The sequence below is a fragment of the Varroa jacobsoni genome, unplaced genomic scaffold (genome assembly GCF_002532875.2).
Source record: "Varroa jacobsoni isolate VJ856 unplaced genomic scaffold, vjacob_1.0 scaffold_248, whole genome shotgun sequence".
NCBI classification, from domain to species: Eukaryota; Metazoa; Arthropoda; class Arachnida; order Mesostigmata; family Varroidae; genus Varroa; species Varroa jacobsoni.
In genome coordinates this window covers 15,775-38,163 of record NW_019213150.1, presented here as the reverse complement: position 1 = coordinate 38,163, position 22,389 = coordinate 15,775, and the positions used below count along the sequence as shown (strand labels likewise).

General features: G+C 40.8%; 1 long non-coding RNA gene across 1 annotated transcript in view; it reads left to right on the top strand.

Annotated features, from left to right (window-relative positions):
• LOC111258582 (uncharacterized) overlaps positions 1–14,008 on the top strand; it is a 29,616-nt gene extending 15,608 nt beyond the window's left edge. The window contains exon 2 of the long non-coding RNA XR_015310199.1: positions 7,516–14,008. This is a non-coding gene — a long non-coding RNA (uncharacterized LOC111258582). The remainder of the gene's footprint in view (positions 1–7,515) is intronic.
• Positions 14,009–22,389: the final 8,381 nt, after the last annotated feature.

Sequence of the window (22,389 nt, the reverse complement as noted above, 5' to 3'; positions counted from 1 at the left end):
GAAGTCAACGAGGACTACATGGAATATGTATGACAATCAGGAATACCGATTTTTGCACACTTAGACATTTTGCTGAAGTGCACATTTTTGTATAAATACAGTCTTAGAAACAAATAATATAAAGAAAATCAAAATTTAGATCGGAGGTCTTGTAGTTTGCATAATTATAATAGCATTGAATGCTTGAATATAAAACTTATATAACTTGCCAAAACATTGTAAATAACCTTCTTGATGCCACAAGGCCTATTTTGAACGAAACTGAACTCACAGGTACCTATTGGTGGAAAACAAATTCAAAACAAAATTTAGCGACTTTAAAAGCAAACCATTAGCAGCATGATTCTTGCAAATCTTCTTTTTGATCAGGTTTCAGTCGATGATACGTGACAGCTTAATACGTGATAGCTATGTTTTTGCCGTGCTCGCTGAACCTGGTGTTGGTCGACTTAATTCCAGTGGACCTACTGTTCATTATTAGAGACTCTCTCCGTAGAGAAACTCTAGATCCGCTCGCAATAGCCATTCACTTATTCACCTAATATTGAATTCGTTTCGTCCTTAGATCACGAAAGGCGAATAAATCGAATTTATCTTTGCGTGCCTGTCCCTATCTGTAGTAAGCCGAACCAGAAAGTTACCAGAAAGTCACTCAGCTCAATCGACGCCTTTCATTGTTTCTCGTGTTTTTCCACCCCAATCTAAATGGAGTACATTAGAACAATTACAAAAACAGCCAGTACTACATTAAACAGCAGCAGCAGCAGCAGATAAAGGTGCCAGCGTTGAATCTTCTGCTAAGTATCACTCTAGGATAATGGAGAGACGGAAGACCTGGCCAGACCTAGAGCTTGTACTAACGATCGATATCGTTTTATTCTCTACGAGAGGCATACGTCTGCACCTTGTTCAGTTATCACAGAGTGCCGTACGAGCAGCATCACTGTAGGCAGTGTCCGTGTTCGTGAGGCAGGGTTGCTGCCAGAAGTTCTTCTACGGCCATTTGCTCTTCCCGCGCTTTCAGCCGCTCCAGGGGCCGTTCTGCACCGGTAATTTTGCCGCTAAGGCCGTGAGTGTCGTGCCGTGACACACGCTGAAATAGCAATGGCGCGAGCTCTCGTCGCCAACCACTAACCACGACGGTTCCGGCAGTATCGGCACCACCAATATGAGTAATGTCAGTAGCAATGCGGTTCGCCACTATGCCAATGAAACCGATTGAATCAAATTGTACTTAAGGAACGTAAGCAAAACGCTGTTTACAAAAATTGAACTGGTGGTCTCGTCGTTGAAGTCAGTGTACGTTTGGCAAAATAGATGACAAAGATATATTGCAAAGAATTACTAACTTGGGATGCTTCGTTGAGAAGTGATTTGCAAGTTTTTCAGTATCGACTATCGCACTAACTTCTGTCAATTCTATTATACGTTCCATTTGGCACATACAATGCATTAACAACTCAAAATAGAAAGATAACGACAGATGAGGCGAAGTGTGTAAAGAAACACATACGATGTGAGCAGTTGAAGTTGATGGAACCGACTACCCAACCCAACCCAACCCAACTAGCTTCATCGGTGTCCACGTTTCTTATTTGGATAGTAATGTGCTCCGGCGGATGCGTCTAGCAAGCGTCAGTCTTATACTGCCATTGTGCTTCCCTCATTTTTATAAACATTGAGATATTAATGTGTGAGCATTGAGCAAGCGCCTTGTTTGAATTTGTATTGAACAAGCATGCCTTGGTTTGTCGAATTCTCTATGACAAGTCCTACAGCCCATTAGATGCAGAACAAAATCAGATATCTTTTACTACCTAAAAATAGTTAGCTTGCTTTAGGATTATCATATTTTCATGAACTTCCTCGACATTTTGCCTACTCGATAGCAATCGCAACCACCTCGCCAACTGCGCTCCACGCAAAACGTGATAGTCTTCTAATAAAAAAAACTACTCTTCTCTTGATTTTCATATGATTTTGATGAACTAATAACGAAAAACAAGCCATAGGCGCTATATATGCCAGTGCACATACACGTTTGTCCATGGTGAAAGGTAATTACGTTCAAAAGTAGGTATTACACTACCCTAGTCTGTACTCGATTGTCAACTTATACAATGCAATTAATCCATATCGTCATAAAACTAGAAAAGGCTTTACAAAGTGAACTGGAAAAAACATGGCTGTGTATTATATATTAATGACGATATTATTATTAATATTGTGTTCGTAGACTAATTGTTCGAGCGAGGCTACTTCATTAGCTCTCAGATCTTGCTGGTGTAGTTCTCGAGCACAAGGTCAATTAAACATGCATCATCATCAGGCTAACATATCTAGTCAGGGATATCTCTGTATGAGCGAAGCACCTTGTCGTCTGTTACAGCCCGCTTACGTACACATGCAAGTCCATAGAACACATCAAAATAACTTAAGCAGTATACACAGTTGTACTACTAGCGGTTATCGTAACTGTAACAGTAATGTAAAACTGTACATGTGGTGGATATACCGGGGCTACTAAAGATTATCACCGTCTGCTTTTTACGGCATCACATTAGGTGCTCCTTAACAGCACAGCATCGCAATCTGTCATGCTAAAGTCATTTTGGGGAAAGAACGGTACACGGGGGCTGGGAAAAAAATAAAAATAGGGACAAGCACGTATCGAGACGCCGAATCACGCCACATTAAAAGACAATGTTAGGTTTGATTGTTAGATATTATTCCATCAATTGTATTAGCTGCATACGCATATATATTATTTGTTGACTGATGATAATTGGGATTTCAATTAGTACAAGCTAAATCAAGGGCCCAGCTGCGCTTATACAAGCGTACGTTCTACATTTCATATGTTGTTCCTGCTGGTTAAGAGAACTATTCCGTTATTTTAAGGCTCTTGCTGCTGTTAGCGCTCCCTTACGAGGTAACCGTTTACAGGGTCCTTCTCTTCGCGTTTCCAAACAAGTCAAAGTTACTCACCTTTTGGCGACACTATTTCAAAAATTTCTGTTCTGCCTTGCTTAAATCTGTGGCATTTCGATCTGTTTAGTTCCATTACTATTATCGGTATAAAGAGGCAGCCACGTGTTTATGTATATTAGCCTGCAGACACCATAAGACAGCCTTGCGAAATAGATTTTAGTCGAATCAAGTTAGTCGCTGCTCGATCTCAAGTCCGCGCTCCCCTCTGCTCTGTTTATGTGTGCGCCTGTATCTGGTACACAAATTTTCGCATCTAGCAAAAGCGATCGTGTTATTTTAAAAATGGGCATACCATATTTGCCCTCGCCTATGAACAGACAGATATGAAATGACACAATTATAACAATGCGTGATAAAAAAATTATAGAACTGTGCCATGTATGATCAGCTCGTGAGCATGACGCCGAGCATCTCTATTGAGCTATTTACACGGAAGAGTATAAGCGGACGGGAAGGAAGGATGCAAGAGCCGGCTCCCAATAAGGATTCAACGCTTGGTATCGTTGTAGTTCCTGCTATCGTCGCTGTCATTGCCGGAAGGCGCCACAAAACATAGGTAGGCGGATAGGTCCGTTCGGTGGATAAACGGGAGCATCGAAAACAAGGCAAGCACCGCTTCGTTCGTCGCGTAGTGTTATTGCTATGCAAATCTGTGTCACGTGACTCGAATCCGTGACAGAGGAAACGAAATCGCGTGTGTGCAGTACAGTGGCAGAGGCCGTGGTGTGTCACGTCGATTCTCGTGACTGACCAGCCGAGAATCATGGCGAGTCCGGCTGCGCTGTTCAGTAAGCAGAAAAACTAGAGAAAAATGGCAGGAGGTAAAGGATAAGTTCCTTGCTTGCGATTCTACGAGGAACAGCGGGGGGGACGAACGTGAGGTCAGGCTATGTTTAACCGATTGCTATGGCGGTGTCGTTGCCGCTTTTACTATTTTTGATGAGAACAGTCCTGTTGATGTTCAAAATCGGTTTTGTATTGGCGAGGCCGCACACCGTTGGTGGCAAAAAAAACACGAAAAGAAAAGAACCATTCCCAAAAGCTAAGCAGCACTTAGCCGGCCACCTGAAGCAGACTGTCGTCGTTCTTGTTTGACAATTGACACGCGATGTGAAATGGTGCCCGACGCTAACGTGGTCGACATCCGATTGGTTGACGTATCTCGCACACCGAAGAATGGCCGGAAATAGCCAACCGGTAGCGATGCGTAAAATATATGTCTACATTTTTTCAGAGAGGGCTCTATAGCCGGTTGTCGGCTGGACAACATACAGCTTTATTGTTTGTGCGTGCCATCGAGTGGACCTAACTCGTCACGAACTTTTGTCAGCCGTGCGTATTCTAATACGTCAATGCGCTTGTTCGAATGATAATGTGTGTGCTTCTTGAGCGGAAAAACTGGAGAAGATTTCTTCAACCACGCGACATTCGTCCTTTCCATATGTTCTAAACATATATATTGTGCAGCAACCATCTTTTCGTATATCAGTGGAAAGGTGAGAAGGAACATAACAGTTTTGTTGGAATGGACGTTTGGATAGCACCTACATGCTAGTCATCTTAATTACGATCGCCGGAGCGTGTTATTCACTAGAAACATACTAAACACGCAATTAGATAATATCAGCTTCATATGATGCCATGTTCTATCTTCGACTGGAAGATCAGTATTTCATGCGCGTTCTTTGCAGTTATATTTTTCTAATATTTTTTTTTTCTTACTATGAATCCGTTGTAAATCGCCAAATCACCTATCATGATCAACCATTTAATATATATATATATATATATATATATATATATGTATATATAAGCTAGTTTCTATTTATGTACACTAACGAATTTCGTCGAAAATGTTCTCATTGCACCTGGACCTTCGTCATAGAGACGCAATATGAGTTTCTCAGGGCGTTCGTCGGTTCTTTGCGATTTCGCCTGCGGTTTGGACTATGTAGCCCACTGGGCAAAAAAACAAAATGCAAATACAACAGTTATCTCGGTACATCCTTGCGTGTAATCACTGTTTGCGGCGAAGAGAATGTTAACGTAGATGGATACTTTTGGCACCGTTTAAAAGCTTTTAAAGTCACTCTTGTTATGAGTAACTTCGCTTAAACAAGTTAGAAGCCGCTGGTTCAAGCCCATAGCATACATTCACGGTAGGCGTGACTGAATACAAAGAAAATCTAATCTGTTAATTTCGTTACCTGTCTAAAACGAACATCGGTTTTGCCTAAACTTACTACATATTAAACAACGGTTGCTTACTTTAATCAATTACGCTTGCCTTATCATTGAGATAACTATATCGGCTGGTCAGATCCTCCTGTGTGACATTTGTTTGTTGGCTTTATAGTAACAAATATCAAAAAACTTCTCCGTAGAAAGTCGTGTAAGCCAAGAAAAATATTACTTTTCTCGTTAATGATCGTGGTAACGCTTGGGAACGTATGAAATATTTAGATCTAAAAAGGGTCTACTTTTCAAGCTGTGCACAATGGCCACAAAAAGCGTCAAGCGACTTCGTCTTTATACAGATTTTCTTTTAAGTCAAGGCTAGCCTAACCTGGATACAGCGACACAATCTCAAATCGGTCATGGTCCAACTATTGCGACCACTGCGGTGGGGGTCCGAAATGACTGACAGAAATGAATGGCATCGGCCCAGCTGACCTTCAAAACACGACAGTAGAGTAGCGATAACCGAAACAAGCTTACGAAATTATCGAAGCAAAAGTTATGCTAAAAAAGAGATGCTAAAAGAGTGGTTTAAGATTACGAACTCAAGTAGAAAAGTAACTTAAGCAATACAATAATGGATTTTCCTAAAAAGGACGATGGGAGGTCTGCAACGGAAAAAACTGTAATGAGATAATGAAAATAACTTTAGCGACGTCACTATGGGAGTTAGTGCAATAGGATAACACAGCAGTTGCACCGAATTCGGGTTATGTCTGAGCAACTGAGCCCCGAACTCGTTTTAGATCAGATTTGGGAAAGCAGCACTGTGCGTTAGTAAGCAAACGACACGTGACGATTTGACGTTGTCCAGGTCTATCTGCATGAGCCATGTAAAATCGTAAATATAACGAAGCGAGAAAGTAACATTTTCCAAAAACCAGTTTCCTACCTGTACGACAAAAATGATAATTATCCGGAACTTACCAACCAATTCATTTATGATTCCTGAAACGTATTTTCTTTCTACTGATTGTGTAACTGTATTAGTGAATATACTGCGGAAAGCCCGCCATTCGGTGCATTTCCTTATTAATAAACAAATTAGTATTTGACTTGAACTTTATTAACACATCTAATTCCGAAAATTCCCGCAAAAATTGCCCTGCTTTTTGTTCCAGGACGTTCATGAGTTGTGTTTGTAGCACCTGTACTCACACAGTCACTTCAGTTTGTCATGATATGAGTCATACTTCTATGCAATTCTTATGATTAGTGTGATCCCACGTAATTGATTAATCCGGGCAAGTGAGATAGCAGTAAGCAGGAAGATGGGAAAACGGTGGATGGTCGTAACGGAGACCCCCTTGATCCAGTCATTGTGATTCGCTCCTTGTCAAAAAATAAAAACGATCATCTAGGATCCTTCGAGCGCTGTTCGTGCTTGATGCACCACGAAGAGCGGTGATTATATAGCTGTTATCTGTTAACCTAGGTTTCGGTATCTAGTAGGATTAACTAAGCACACTTTTTGTACTTCCTGTTGCCCCGTGGTCGTACACTGCGCATTGGAGGCAGGGTCACGTTCAAACAGGTGATAAATAGGTCATAGCATTTTTTGTCAACAATCTACCTTAATCGTCAGAGTTGTAGCAAATACCACACATATTACGTAGAATAGATATACAGATGAATCAATTCATCATACTGTTCTGCCACCGGATGCAATCACTATATTAACTTAGAGTAGTATGTTCAAAGAAGGAACAATGGCCTGTATTCTATCTAATAAGAATAGTATCAATACCAAATGAATTGATTCTGGGCGCAAAGATACCAACAATGATAACACTCAGCAAAAATAGGGGATTCAAAAATACTACAATTTACCAAGTGGTCTTATTTAAATGGATTTATGCTTACTAGAATTTACACTGAATAATATTTTTTACATTTTAATACATTATATATACTGCTTCAATTTCCGAATACCCCAATAGTAATTTATACGATTTATCGTAAATAAAAGATATACATTAAATTCACAATGCGCACTAATTCAATAGATCACATTTTTTTCTTAATTTCAACCATAATAGTATAGCAACATAGAATCTTTAACATAAAAAGGCATTAGCGCATGTTGATTGAGATCTATGCAAGGTACTGTATAGTTCTGCTGTTCTTCATTTCCTGAAATTCCGAATTCTCTTACTAAACTAAAAGTTTCGTGTCGTCTGTCCTCTTACAATACACAAATCGTTCTGTCAGTGCATGTTTTCTCACATTTAATGCTATTGCTTGAGAAGCATCGTCCAGTAAACCGCTATAGTACTTTTCTTTCAGTCATAGTTCACCACGGCCGCACCACTATTACGGACCCGTCTATGGACCCCGCGGGGATTAAGGGACAGAAAACTTCATCGAATTTAGCAGCCATTTCCATCAACCAACCATCGTAGAACTACACAGCCGATCAAGGAGTTAATCATGCCGATGGTCGGCCACAGAACGTCGTCGATCATTCGGCAAAGTATCGATCCCGTTGTCTCGGCTGCCCTTTTACCGTTCGATTTTGATGCTGACGCGTCTTTCGACTCTTCGTCCATTGCCGACCTGGTCGCCTACTGCTGCCGCCACCACCGATGCGTCCCCCCATTACATTGCCATAGTTCCTCCAGCCACAAAGTGAGCTTGTGAAAAATGTCTACTACAGAGCATACAGTCCTTACTAAATTGGGTACGAAGCGGTCCGCCCACGAATGATGATAGTGGTGCTGATGTTGCCTAATGATATACTCCTCTAGAGTTTTCTTCATTTCGTTGTCGTTTGTCACGAACGGTCGCCAACATTTTCATTCTACTATTACTACTAGCACTGCTTCTAGTGCACGTTAGGTACAATGACGGTTACGATGCCACCACGGTTGACTGCTGAACGGTTGGTTTGGGGACTACTATTTCGTCCAATAGCTAGACAATGAATTTATTCGTTACAACAGAACGGAGCAGAGTGCTGGGATCAAACAAAAAAATCCAAATTTTTCGCGCAGAGAAGGGAAATTTGTGCGTCTCGGAGAAAATTTGTTGATATGCGTCTCAATCGATTGGCGCTGGTTTCCTCTTTCATTGTATTGATATCCCTATCTTCTACTCACTACGCTACTGCGATTTTACAGATGCATCTATGGCTATGGTTAAATGTCATGTAGAAGCGTGCGCTACGTCGTCAGATCAAAGCTCGATACGTTTACCCGATTCAGGCTAGCGTTGCATCTGTATGATGATTTCTGTTTACGGGTCTAGTACGGCTGGTGGTAGTGATCAACTTTGCAGATAGCATACGAAAAGATACAGCATACAGATAAGTAGGATATAAGGTAAACGATGTACTATGGTTAGCAAGGTAAGTAAATAATTGTCAATGAGAGATAGTACAGTAGACCTATATACGCAATACACAACCGATTGGATTACTTGGCGGTTATGAACTTTAAAACGAGGTTTGATGAGGACACTATATATTTACATTTGAAATTGATGCTTCGGGTCGAATGTATCGACTCATAGTATTTTATTGTTATACGGGTTAACCGTGTCTAATGACACACTTGAAGGGTTGTGACAGAAGGCGGCCAACGTTATACTTGGTTATACGAGAGCAGCAAGTCGGCGAACGGCGACTTCGCGTGAATACGGTATGAAGCCGGTCATATATTGAAGAGGCTGACACATAGGACTTGAAATAGGGACTTTGTTGTTTTTTTGAAGGGGACACTTTATTTATAGGGGAGTTGTACTCGTAAAAGAATAGTATTTTATCATCATTTCTATGGATTCGATTTAGACATTCCAAAACAAAATCAGAGCCAAACATGTGCTATCGGATACATAATGTTATAGTCGGCCACGTTGTTTCGCCGTCAGCTGCAAACATGTAAAAAGAGTAATGGGAAAATATAAGGCGAATATAAAAGCTGTAATTTTTTCGGCCGATATAAAAATGGCATTTAAAATGGTTTCTATCGAAATGTGCAGAATTGATGCCTGTAGACACCGTCGAATTACTCGTCATAGCATACCTTGTTAGCTAATTACCATCAGTCGATGGCATCGTATTCGATGGCATCTGTCACCTATAATATCAAACGAAAAGCTTCCTTGATACTGCTCATAGCTGTGTGCGACGATGACAATGTCAGACTGACTACGAGGGTTCCGCTGCATTGGGCATCCAGCCTCCGATGAACCGACCCGCGGTCATCGTCGACGTGATCATTCGGATGTCGTCCTGCGGAAACCGAATTTCGCTTTAGACTCTCTACTGGCACTCAAACAAACGACGCATGTCCGTTATTAGTTAATATTCGGCACTTGAATGCCCCATGTTATTACCTACATATTATCTAATCTATGGAGGTTCGACGTTTTATCGATTCGAGCGCTGGTGTTACTTGTAATCTTATCTATTTTCATCTTCGCTCTACAGTATCTATATACATATTTCTCGAAAGTATGCGCCCGTGCGGGTGTGTTCCGATCGGAATAACTCTAACGGAAAATGCTGCCATGCGAATCTAAACAGTCACGACACCGTCAGGGGACGTTGAGCTACTACTCATCGCGGCGTCACACACATATAACATAAGCAACCAAGACACGTCTTAACCGGTTGAAATCAAATGCAATCGGCCAGAAGGTCTCCTATTGCTGGATACATCACCAAATTCTTCTATTTCCCTTAGCAGCCCACGACCTTCCGCCCTTTTTTGAGTACGTAGAAATCTTTAGGATATGTATTAGGTTTTTCTTGACTTCATTTAGCACAGAAGAATACGCCGCCCTTTTGGATAGCCTTACTAGTCGAAGGACGGCAGCTCTGTCCGTAGCAACTGAATGAAAAATAGTCTATGTTTTCAAGATGTTCGGGAGCGACTGGTTTCTAAAAATTTTAGTCGAAGATTCGGGTCGTAAAGGGTGACGTTTTCTAGATTCACTTTGGATTTATTCTAGCATCAAAGGCCGAAAATAACTGTCAAGTGGTAATGATATTCACGAGGGAAAAAGTTTGCCACAGTCGAATCAATACAAAGGTATGCATGATATTCTGAACAGAAATTACAGCATATACATTAACCCATTTTATAAATTAGTACATTTTTTTTTTTCTGGTCAACTATTGCAAATATTGTGCACAGTTTGGCACAGAATATACTGTATCAAAATCATTAAAGTACGATCGATTGAACGTTACCCATACAGGCTGATTTGGAGCAAAATCTATCGGAGGTGTTGTTATTAGTCGCTAATATACATACAAGGTTAACTGGAATGGTCGACAATAACAACTATATAACCCATTAAGGTGAACACTTTCATTTCAGAAGACGAAAACGGGAAAACTCTAAGCTAGGACTAAATAGACACACAGCGAGAGATTAATCTTTTTTTTTTTTTTTTTAATGTTTTGCTTGTCATATTACGCCGGCAACTAATAACGTTCACAAGCATGGTAAATCATTTATGTGGTAAATACCAGCTTCAGTAATGTTTTGTATCAAAAAAAAACGATACTTTTTTTATTTCGAAGCAACGGTTAGTCAGAAAATTTGTACGGCCAGGTTGACCGCCAGATCAGTGTGTCGTAAGATTTAGCCAGAAACAGTCAAACCGTTCATTTACAATAACTGGCGCAAAATCACATAGATTTACTGTATCTATGATTAGTTCAACAGTTGCTACGCGCACAGCGGGGAATAATTAAATTCGACAAGAGCGCCATTTTATTTTATTTATGGATGGCTTAGATGGCCGAGCGTTGAAACAAGAGAGCACGCTTTAAGCCCCGCCAATGACTCACAAATATGTGTGCGAATAGAGAAGCTCACTCTTGTATTGTGTAACGTCAGAAGTAGTAATCTATCAAGCGTGATTTGTTTGCAAGGTAATAATGAAAAGGCTATCTCAAGCAAAAGTTTCCGTGGCTTTTTTACTGAATACATACGGCGTGAAACAGTCACCCGCAAACGTGTCACAAATTTCTTCGATACCGTTGGTTCCAAGCGGATCAGACAGACTTCATGCTCTCTTTACAGGAAAAAATTTCCACAACTCTATGCATCGTATGTCTAGTGCATAAGCAGATTAACGTTTAACACTATACAAATTAAACTTGTGCCATTTTATTATGCCAAATTAAACCAAGTCGAAATTCGTTTATTATATTAGTATATCTTTCCTAGACACTGAGAGACAATCGAAGCTGGTTCGAATCTAATTAGGCCGGAATAGTTGCATATGTCAAATCCTACTGTGGCAGATTACGGGAGAGACAATACAAAGGCCTGTATAGTATGCGGAATGGAATGAGGGGTCGATGGGCACTCCACTCAATGCCCATTACACATAGAGAGGTAGTTCTTCTCACAGCAAAATAACTGGCATATAATTCTACTAGCACCTCAATATTGAAAGACACATCCCGACTCTACACAGCTTTCTGTCAGCGTTTCTGCTCTCAAAGGACTTAGATTATTTTTCCAAAAGAGGAACGAGCATTCGAAATTGCTCCAGCGATCGAATTAGAGGCAAAGCATGCTGTCGCTTAAACTAAGTATACTACTTACATTTTCGGATATCGTCCGCAAATACAAGCCCTGCAATAAGCTAAAAGTCGACAGCGGGAAAACGAAAACACCATGAGTATTTTTCTCGTATATTTGAAGCTCGGCCCGATTAGAGATCAGATTGCTTCCATGAGATTTCTCCTCCAGGATTGTAATGTCCCCGTGTTACGAATCGCGGCACCGTTAGAGTCTCCAGCTTGATTACACATTCAAAGCACGCCGTAGATGCGTTGAGTTCATCGTTTGAGATAAGCATGTTGGATGAAGGAAAATTCGAGAGTGACTCTGTTGGGTTACTAAATGCCTTTTTTCGGTGGTTATAATCTGATGTCAGACACGTATACCTCATGCGTTCGAATCGAGCCAAAAACACTTTTGTACAGCGAAAATACACACATGCGTATCGCACATATAACATAGTTATTCCATATTTTTTTTAGTAAAAGTGGCCACTAGGTTACGAGAATAGATGATTAATTCAATTTGGTGTTTGTTATCATCGATTCAACGTTCCGACTACATTACAGATCGGTTTGTTAGATATCGAAAAGGGTTTGATATTGAAGCCAGGCGGCAGCATCTCCTGTACGATAGGTTGGCCTAGGTATTTACCTCGCTGATAGATATAAAGGAAAAAGTGTTGTAGGAAAGGAAATGTTGTATCTCGGCGTTGACGATTTGACTAACCAGTTGAATCTCCCGCAATTAACAGTAATATTAATCAATTGGATAACCCTGCCAGCAGATGAGACCCCTTAGAAACAGCAAGCTTTTTATATAGCTGAACACAAAAGTTGCGGCGTTTATTATACATAGTATCTTTGAATATGATACTACATACATATTTTAGTGGCAGATTGAATTTTCTTCGTCGTTTAAATCAGTTGTTAGTATTACTATAACACTGAAACAACTTGTGTTTCCGTTCATTTTACATGAGGGTACATTTTTGCATGGCGTTCCGGCTGTACAGTTTGAATGTGTTATCCTTCCGCAACTCGTAACACATATATGTACATTGCACTTATTTAGTACAGGCGTATAATATATGCAAAAGACTCGCAATCACTCGAAACTGTGGTAGAAATATTAAGCGCCAAGACTCTGATTTATTATTAAGATATTATATTGCTAAATTAACTCCTTATACCACTATAATTCGATATCCTTCCAGATATGAGTTGGGACATTCTTGTAGGAAATCTACCGCCGGAATAGCTTCCAATATGCTTGCACATGATTTGTATTGATCATCATGCAAAATTAGAACTTGAAGAACATTTGAGCTTCGACTATTTTCGTGTGCTACATGCTATACGGAGAGCAAAAACAGCTTTAAAAAATAACTTGCTCCTCGTATTTAATATTATAGAAGCTATCAATTTTGCTAATTCAGTTTTTATAAAATACACCGCTCGTCTCAGCTGCGTGTAGCCATTTCCATGTGGTCTAGATATCTTATTATGCCAGTTTTTGGGCACGTTCGTGCACTCCGCCCACCCAGATCTACGAGATGTCTGACGGGTTGTCGAAGGCGTTGCGTTCGTTCTAATACAAGGTAGAGAGCGACCGCCTTAGGACAAGGACAGGAAGAAAGACTGACTGTATATGGCATTCTCAGCTGCTGCTGCAAGCTCCACGTTAAAGGCCTGATGTTTCCTGCAGAGCAGCGGCTTGGAAGATTGTTCAGCTGGCGTTGAGTATAAAGGGGCGTTCCCTCCAAAATCCGAACCTCTATCCATGACTTGAAGATGAAGCGCAGAGAAAAGAAGCCTCGGAGAGCGAGACACAAACACCTGATTTGCATAGGAAATGTACGATATGTATAATGATAAATAGCTGAAATATTTTGCAGAATGTTTTAGTTATTTATTTTGAAAATATAGAACTATTTGCAGAATAGAAACTTAAACAAATGGTAAAACAATGTTTATAAAGCGTACCAATTAGTATGTTGAATTGAATTGAACACAACCTTTAATTGTACGCTGGGGCAAACAGATTACCCTACTACCAGACTTTTTGATGGTCTCATATCAAAGTAAAATTCCTATTCACCTTATTCAAAGATTCAACATGCAGAACGAAACAATTACCAACGTTACACTGAACGAATTCGGGGCATAGATTTAAAGTACATATAAAGCAATTTTTATTTTAGACGACAAATAATAGAACTAAATCAATAAAATTTGCTTTTTTAAAAGTGCAAACGATTATTTTATCATTTGTTGAAATGATAGGGGCTGCTGCCCTTTTGCGCGCATAACTAGTCCGCTGCATCTTCTGGTTATTTTATTATTGTATAGGTTTCTGACGAAGTAGTAAATATTTTATCAGTAATATTTTTTAAGTTAGTTTTTAAGACTGAATAGTTTTTAAGACACTCTCTGGACTAAGAGTACAGTAGATTTTTATTTGAATTATAAATTGGTTTCGTAATGGGCCAGCCAAGTTGTTTGACTACTGAACCATTCTTGTTCACACAAAGAAATAGAGAACGTCGTTTTCTAAGCCATTCTAAGCCAGAAAATTGTATTTATATTTTATTTCGAGGTCGCCCGCCGTTTTTTCGTTATCAGTAGTCAATTACTCGTATTTCGTATTCCTTATGGAATGCTTTTGGTGCTCGAGGGTGAAAGTTAACGACAGTGAAACCCAATGACTCTGGTTACTTCTAATAGCTATTTTCGTGCCATTATGCAGCGGGATAAAATCATCGCATTTCTATTCGATCTCATGGGAGCCCGCGGAGATAAACACAAATAGTCCAAAGGAACGAAAAAGAAGACAACACCCTCCACAACACAGTTCCTATCTATGTACCGCTCCCTACGTATCCCTAAAATAGAGTATAGATGTCGCTACTACTGCAATAACTGCGCCCCACGTTGATGTAACCTCCCTTTCTCTCTACGCCGAGGATCAGCATCTATTATATCGAAGTGTGGCAACGTTGACGTTACCTCTACGGCCTCTATCGGCCTGCCACTAGCTTCCGACGACGAATCGATGCCACCCGCATCGAACGCCCTCGTAAGCATCTCGTGACTATGAAGTAGTGTTGGCTACGGACCTACAAGAAGCCTCTGCCAATAGCAGTAATCGTCTAACTGCAGCGGTAAGCAAAAAAGGAGCATTGGCTTAGCTTTATTAGTCGCTGTGAACAGACCAAGGCAGATCTGTGCTATATTACCACTCCTGCTGCTGACTCTATACCACCCTTTCCATTTTCCGCCGAGTTTCACGGCCCCTGCAAAGTTAGTTGCTTTTACCAACTCCCCTTTCGCACTAGCGAGCGGTACATATGCTGTTCTCCTATCTAGTTACTGCTCTTGTAGGTTATTAGGCTATAGTTCAGATAGAACTAGCATAGCAGAGAGAAAGCAGCTCGGATACTATATGGATTTCCACGTCCTAACAACAGCCGACTGGGGATTGTCGCTGCGGAATACACAGACGCATTGTGCAGTACACCGAGCAGCTAGCTCTATATCGATCCGCTTGCCAGCTTAAGCTCCGACAGTCTCGGACACAGAACTCAGAAGGCTCGAAGAATGACGTTGGTTCCGATCCGGTCGGTGTTTTTGTTTCGAATATTATCAGCGACCTTTTGTCGCAGCATTGCAATGCTCAAACAAATAAACCTATTTCTGAGCTACGCGCTAAAACGGCTGAATTCAATTTTGATTAAATTCAATGGCAACTGTAGCCCAATGAACGCTACTGCTGTATGTTATAAATGTTCCTTCTACACGTTTACGTTGATCGTCCTAACCGATTAATTTTCTACCTGGTTAACTTTTAATCGACGCTGTAGTAGTATGATGTATGTTTAGTAGATGTATATTTGACTATTGATAAGAAGTCTTTCTTGTGGCTAATGCTAGCTTATTTTGTACGAGATTTGTTTGCCCTTCCCGCAGAAAGTTTTAGGCAAGAAAATCTATAGAATAAAAATGCATGACGTGATAAAGGAAACCAACTCGTCTGTATAAAACTCGCTGAAAAGTCGAAAAAATACCGAGGAGGAAAGGACTGATGGCACAAAGTGAACTGAATTTACTAATCGAGTATGGAAAAACATACGACGTTACAAAGCTGTACCGCCGCTAATTAAGTAAATGGCTGGTGGTGACGAGCGTTTGTCAGCATAAAGCGTCTTCCTTTTCTAACCCGTTTCTTCAATGCGTTCGTCTTTTTTGAAGTAGACGATGGTCCAGTAAGCGGAAGTGGTTCGATCTATTGCGACACTGTTGAACAATCGAAGTGGAGCCATTCTACCTGTGCCATAAATCGATTTAGCTAAATGGTGCGACTCTTCTGATAGACAGGGGAAACATCTGCTCCGCGGCCAGCAACAATTCCCGCCTCTTACCTCTCTTATCAACTGTCGATAAAAAAAGGCGCCACAATAGAGGATGAACGACACGCGATACACGCCTCAGTACCTGTAGCAGAAGTGGTAGTTGTATGAGACCAATATGTCTTTCGTCCCTAGACACTTATGGTGAACAGCGCGCAATGAAGTCATCTCTTGATGCGTGGCTGTTAAGGATATACGAGTACTATCAGCCAAACAGAGAACTTTGTGGTACGAAGCGGACAGTCACTTCGAGGAATTTAGATTACTTCGCCGAACTTGCCGTACTGAAAGCCAAATAGCGCTCCCTCGCTGTGAACGCGCTGCAAGACTGTGACCTGTCTGTTACATAGTACATGAAGACAAGGTCGACTTCTTCGTGCTTGTCTTCGAATGTAGTTATGTTATGCATTTGTTTTCGCTATTTTTGAGCAGTGCTTATAGCTGTCTACGGTAACAAGCAACTGACTATTATATTGGTTTTGCTTAATACATCTTTTAGGCATAATTCCCCTGTCCCCGCCTTGGTGCAGTACTAAAATGATTGCCTGTTAAACTTAGAGATATAGGCATCTTTAACTCAAACCAAGATTCAGACTGAGGTGTTGTCGATTCAGGTGATGTAGCCAGCTTTATATATAAATGTTAGTCGCACTTTTTGAAATAAAAAAAATTTAGTGCAGTGTTCGTGAACTAATTAAAGTGACTTCAGATTAACTGAAGAAAAGTTAAAAAAAAAAAATTGTAAAAATAGTGTAATCGGACATAAGAATTAACCTGCACCCCTTTTATTGAGTCGTCTGTCATTAACTTGTAGTCTACTTCACAGAGGTGACTGATATACTGTTTTTAAACGAAGCCATTTTTAAGCAAGCTTTTCAGGGCGCTATGTGACAATGACTAAGTGATGTTTTGTACGGACTCACCAATGTTAATCTTCATCAAGAACTCTGTAAAATACATGTTTTCGGCATCATTTGTATGTACATCGAAGCATTGTACTATTGAAATATTTAATTAACACAAATTGACGCACGTTCCTTTGCACATATTATCCATCTACGTTGTTCAGCTTGTTTAGGTTTCCGGGAAACTCACCATTTATCCCTATAGTTTTTATTCAACACTATACTATATAATATTCGATCTAAATCTATTATGTGTGCCTATATTCAGTATTAAACAAACACTGGACCTGCAGCAGGCAACTTAGTCACATACTATTTATTGTGAAGAAAAAAAGCCGGACACGTTTATATAGGTGAAATATTTCCTTCTACTGAACAGGTTACACAAGCAGCGTAGAAAAAAAATACGCTGATGTTGCTTGGTTTTACAGTTTTAACAGTTTTGTGGTAACTAGGTCTAATTACTATCAAAATAACTAGAAAAAAATCTGTGAACCTGATAGTGCACTATATTGTAATCGTCTAACAATAGCCATCCAGTCGAATTGTGGCAGCGTTACTCAGATACCAAACATGGCTTTTCTCCTCCTGTCCAGTAAAGGCGACTGACACGAATGCACATTTTGGCTGATAACGCGTCGCGTCCGCTCGGCCTTTGGCCTTAGCGAGAACTCCCTGTCGAAGCCCGAACCGGGCAAACGTAGGGAACCTAAGGCAAGAGACTCAGGCTCCGCGCGGAGTGGATGCCGTAGGCGCGGTGTTTCAGCATAACCGATTCGCTCCGTTGGGCGTGCAAATTGCTCCTGGCCGGCCGTTCGGTAGGTCGGTCCACGCTGTGCGATCAACCAGCGCTGCCTGCCAAAACAACCTTCTGACTGAGGCACGAAAAGCGGGGTAGGCTTATATCAGTGATATTGCTATATAACAACACACAGCAAGCAGCATTGTACATATAATAGGAGCAAGCAAATCAGCAGCGGCAACAGGAACCCGTGCATGCGGTGGCCGTGGTAGCCGTCCCTTCATTTGGCCCTCTCGCCATCTGTTTTTGCTGGCTGCTCCAACGATCCTGTTATGATTTGTCACTCACTACTGATACTGCTGAAACATAAGCAGCGCTAACGAAAACGACAAGGCTTCAAAAAGCAGTTTCAATCGCCGCATCTATTCGATTACGTTGTAACGGGAAACGATTAACGAATAGGGCTGGGAAGGTAATTCACAGTCGCACACGAATGCGTTATTGTTGTTTTGAACCTTCTACAATGCTGGAGCAAGTTAGGGAACATACACTATAGTAGCATTCTAAGATTTTCTTTTTGTTGATAGATTTGCTGTGTTCCAAATACTTTAATTCGGTATCCTGCATAAAAATTGCCTCTTTCCGCGAAAATTGCCTTCAGCAATTGCTTCAAGTGAATTCCTCAGACATCAGCCGATTGGTGAAAGAAAGTTATCGATCATCTTGAGTACTGAAGCTACCTATTGATTATTACCAAGATTGATCGCAAGGGCTCAGCATGCAATGAGGTAAAATGAGGAACAACATGATTTGCTCGCCTGTATTTTACTGGGTGCAATCGAATTCGCGGAGCGTTGTAAATCCTTATATATTTAGTCGTGAATTAGACGGCAGCAAGGAATCGCACGCTACGCGATCTCATACTTAATCGATTATTCAACAAGGCTTTGTATATGTATGCGTTCTAACTTCGGCACTCCGGATCCAAATTTGTATGTAAGCAATGTATTAATTCACACAATGTAATTCTTTGCTTAAAGATGTGATTCCGTTATTGTTGATCAGGTCGACCCATATAGCAGGTGAACCAAGTAAGCCTAATCCCAATCGGCGACCAATATCACACCTTACTAAATATCAACAAGTAGGCAAAATTTTTCATCCCTACCTCGATAATCTCTAGTTGTGCTAGCAGTTCTGTACCATTATCTAAGTCGCGTAATATGAAGCCAAGTCTTGTGTATTACGAATGTTATATTTATCTATATTTTTAATAGAAATGTAGCAAAGATGATTCCAATCATCAGGTAAGGTTATAATACCTTCACGAAGGGGAGCTGCAACTGTTCTTCAGAAAGCTCTTGTGTTAACAGTACCGTACCACTGTACGTTGCGTTATGCAAATCTCACTTCAACAATTCGCCTATCCCATTATTGTCGACGAATTTCCGAACATGCAGAAGATTGACTGATCGATTTAAATTAATTTATCAAGTTCTGCTCATATCTGAGACATGATGGCAACATACAGTAAAACTAGCCCAGTCAGTAGACGTCAAGAAGCATGTGTTAGCAGTACAGGAACTGCCATCTATATTTTGTCCTTTTTGAGTTTACTTCATAAAAACAAATATCGTAGACTTTCCTAAGAGGGATAGTTTGACTTTGGATTATGAATTAAAATTTTGTTTACTTATCGCTTACGGACGTCTTCATAAAATGTGGAACATGAACTTACTGATGGATCTAACTCCGAATTGGGACCCTGGTCAGTTTCGGTGCGACTTCGCTGCACTCTGTGTAGTGATGTTGTTACAGATTCAAGCAGCAAAAGTATCAGTATCGGATCTAGCATCATACCTGTCCTGCGAGAACCGCCTGGCGGCCGATAAAAGTAGGGCTAACAGTTTAGCTGGAGCTTGAGCCTTAGCATGCGAGTGTACTCTGGCGAGAGAGAGAGAGAGAGAGAGAGATAATAGCTGTAGAGCGCGTTATTTTAGGAGCAGGAGAGTGCACCTATTGTGAAAGGGGCGGGGCCCCTGGAAAACTCATTGGCCATTGGTCTGCGCTCGACCAATGGCCTGCCAGCTTCCTTCGCGGACCGAACTCTCGGATCTGTGTGTTGTCGAGCTCATTTTTTCCCTCGCTCCTGCCGGGATAGAAAGGGCAGTTTTGCCCGGTAGGGCAGGGCAGGGGTTACATACGCGAGTCTCCAGTTTGCCAGGCAACAGACGAAGCTAACTCAGATCCGATGATAATTATAGTCCGTAACGACTAGTAACTAAGGTTAAGTCTTGTGTCAGAAGTATATGTGCCGAAAATCGTGTGGTTATGTATAAGGCACAGATCGTTGTAGCCGTCATATTATCGTGTATATGTTTGATATTCACAGAAAATTTAATTACACCGCACGTACCCGTGATCACAAAAAAATCAACTTTCGGACTAGTTGTCTAAATCGATAACCACCGATGCGAGCGAAGAGGCCGAATAGGGCAACTGGGACAGCGCAAGCGATAATCATTGCCTATTGTTAGATTTTCGGATGCACTCTGAAAAGTAAAGTGGGTTCAAATAATATATAGGCAATTCGTAACGGTACAAGAAAGGGTTCAATAAATTATATTGAAGCGTGATTCGGTCATTTTCTAGGCACTTTTAAGCAAGTATTTGGAGGAAGCGTGCTGGATTGGACCATTGTAGATAAAACGTATTAATTCTGGTAAATATCAAATTGTTAATTCTAGTTAAATGGGTAGTAAATACGTTCTAGTTATTTGGGCTGCGAAAAAGAAGCATATCGCTTGAGTAGAGGTAAAGCTAACTTTAGAACGGAAAAATTGACCCTGTTACAGACAGAGCGTTGGCCAGCCTCATTTCAAGCAGGACACCACAGGCCCAGAGGTTTTATACGCCGACTGCTTAAAAGTGAGTCAATGAGCTGAATAGGAATAATAGCTGCTCCCCTATCCCGCTGCCTTTTCTAAACACCTAAATAGAAAGATTGCGACCCGTTATACGTATGTAAAAGCCAATAACGACCATATATACGCGACACGTTGATGTATTGGTGTTCTAGGTTCTTATTCCGCGCCAAATAGCTGCTCCTCAAAGTCCTGCATAGCTGACACTGAATGTTAAAGATTTCTACGATTTGAATACTTTATGGCGAGCGAATGCTTTGTTTTTAAGTATTATATATCCGGATCCGATTGGGTTCCCGATTGTTAAATGTTGTAGTTTACTTTCCTTCAGTCTTCGCTGTAGGCTGAAGCTTGCTTAATGACTCCCAGCAACGCTTTGTCATGGTGTATCAAAAGCACACTAGTCATGATATATATATATATATATATATATATATACGGTTTAAGGCTATCTACCTCACGCCGTAAATACAACTACATGTGCATTTTGTGTACCTGAATCAAGCACGTGCGTGCGAACTGATCGGTTATGTAAGTTGTTGGATTCAATAGCAATGAAAATAACGGTCGTAGTCCTTGGAGACAGTTTCTTCAAACGATATGCGTAATCTGTTGCTTTGAATCGTAGTTGGAATGACTGAGGCCAATCTTTCATCCATAGAATGCAAAATAGGGTCGGACAAGACGCTGCTCGACACGTCACAAGAGTGTCATTTTCCGAAAGCTGTGCGTTTTAGAGTAGGAACTCGGTTGTGTCCAAATTGTGATCACGCAATATTCTCGTATCTCAAAAAGCTTTAAAAAGCGCACCTGTCCTAAGTGCCACTGGAATGTCGCCTTTACTGCACCCTTTATAGCAGGTGTGCAGGTTTTGGCCTAAAAAGTCCAAATATAATGCAGATTAGAAGCACTCACGGAAGGAGCATTATCTTTTGGTACGATCGCCAACGATGTAAGATGTAATTTCTGTGTTATCAACATACTGTCGCACCGAAGTAATCTCTATCCGCAGTTATCAGTTACAATTCACCACAATATGACGAAAGACGATTTGCCTGAATTTTCCAATAAAAGAACCCAAGCTGGGATCTAGTCATAACAGTGCTCGCGCCATGCTGTCAGGACATCGAGCATCAAAAGTAATCCATAATAATATTGTGAGACGGGACGTTACGATTTTTTACACCACCAACGCCTATCCCGATCTACAATACTGTGCCTACAGCGGCCAAAATTAGCCGGACCATAGATTACAGTAGCGATTATTGAAGGAGCTGAAAACCCAGAGATATAAAGCACTATGGCAGATGAAGAGCTGTTTCAGTTTCCATTATTCTCTAATGGGTAAACTTCTAAGACGTTTAAAAAAATTTAGGATAGGGAGATTTCATAGAAATATTTTTTCTCGTACTTACGTTCGCTACAAACGAAAGCAGATTTTGTTATACTACTTATTTAATGTCTGTGAAGGTACGCAAACAATGTTTTTGCCTTTTAGACGCTGGTCTTTTTTTTAAATACCTGCATTACCAAACTTGTTCTAAGGCAAAAATATGTTAGTATGGCTTTTCTTTAGTAATTGGCAGCAAGCTAAATATAAGGGGTAACAAGCCCTCCCGAGCGACTCTTGTATGGGCGCATTACTGAGTCTGCTCAG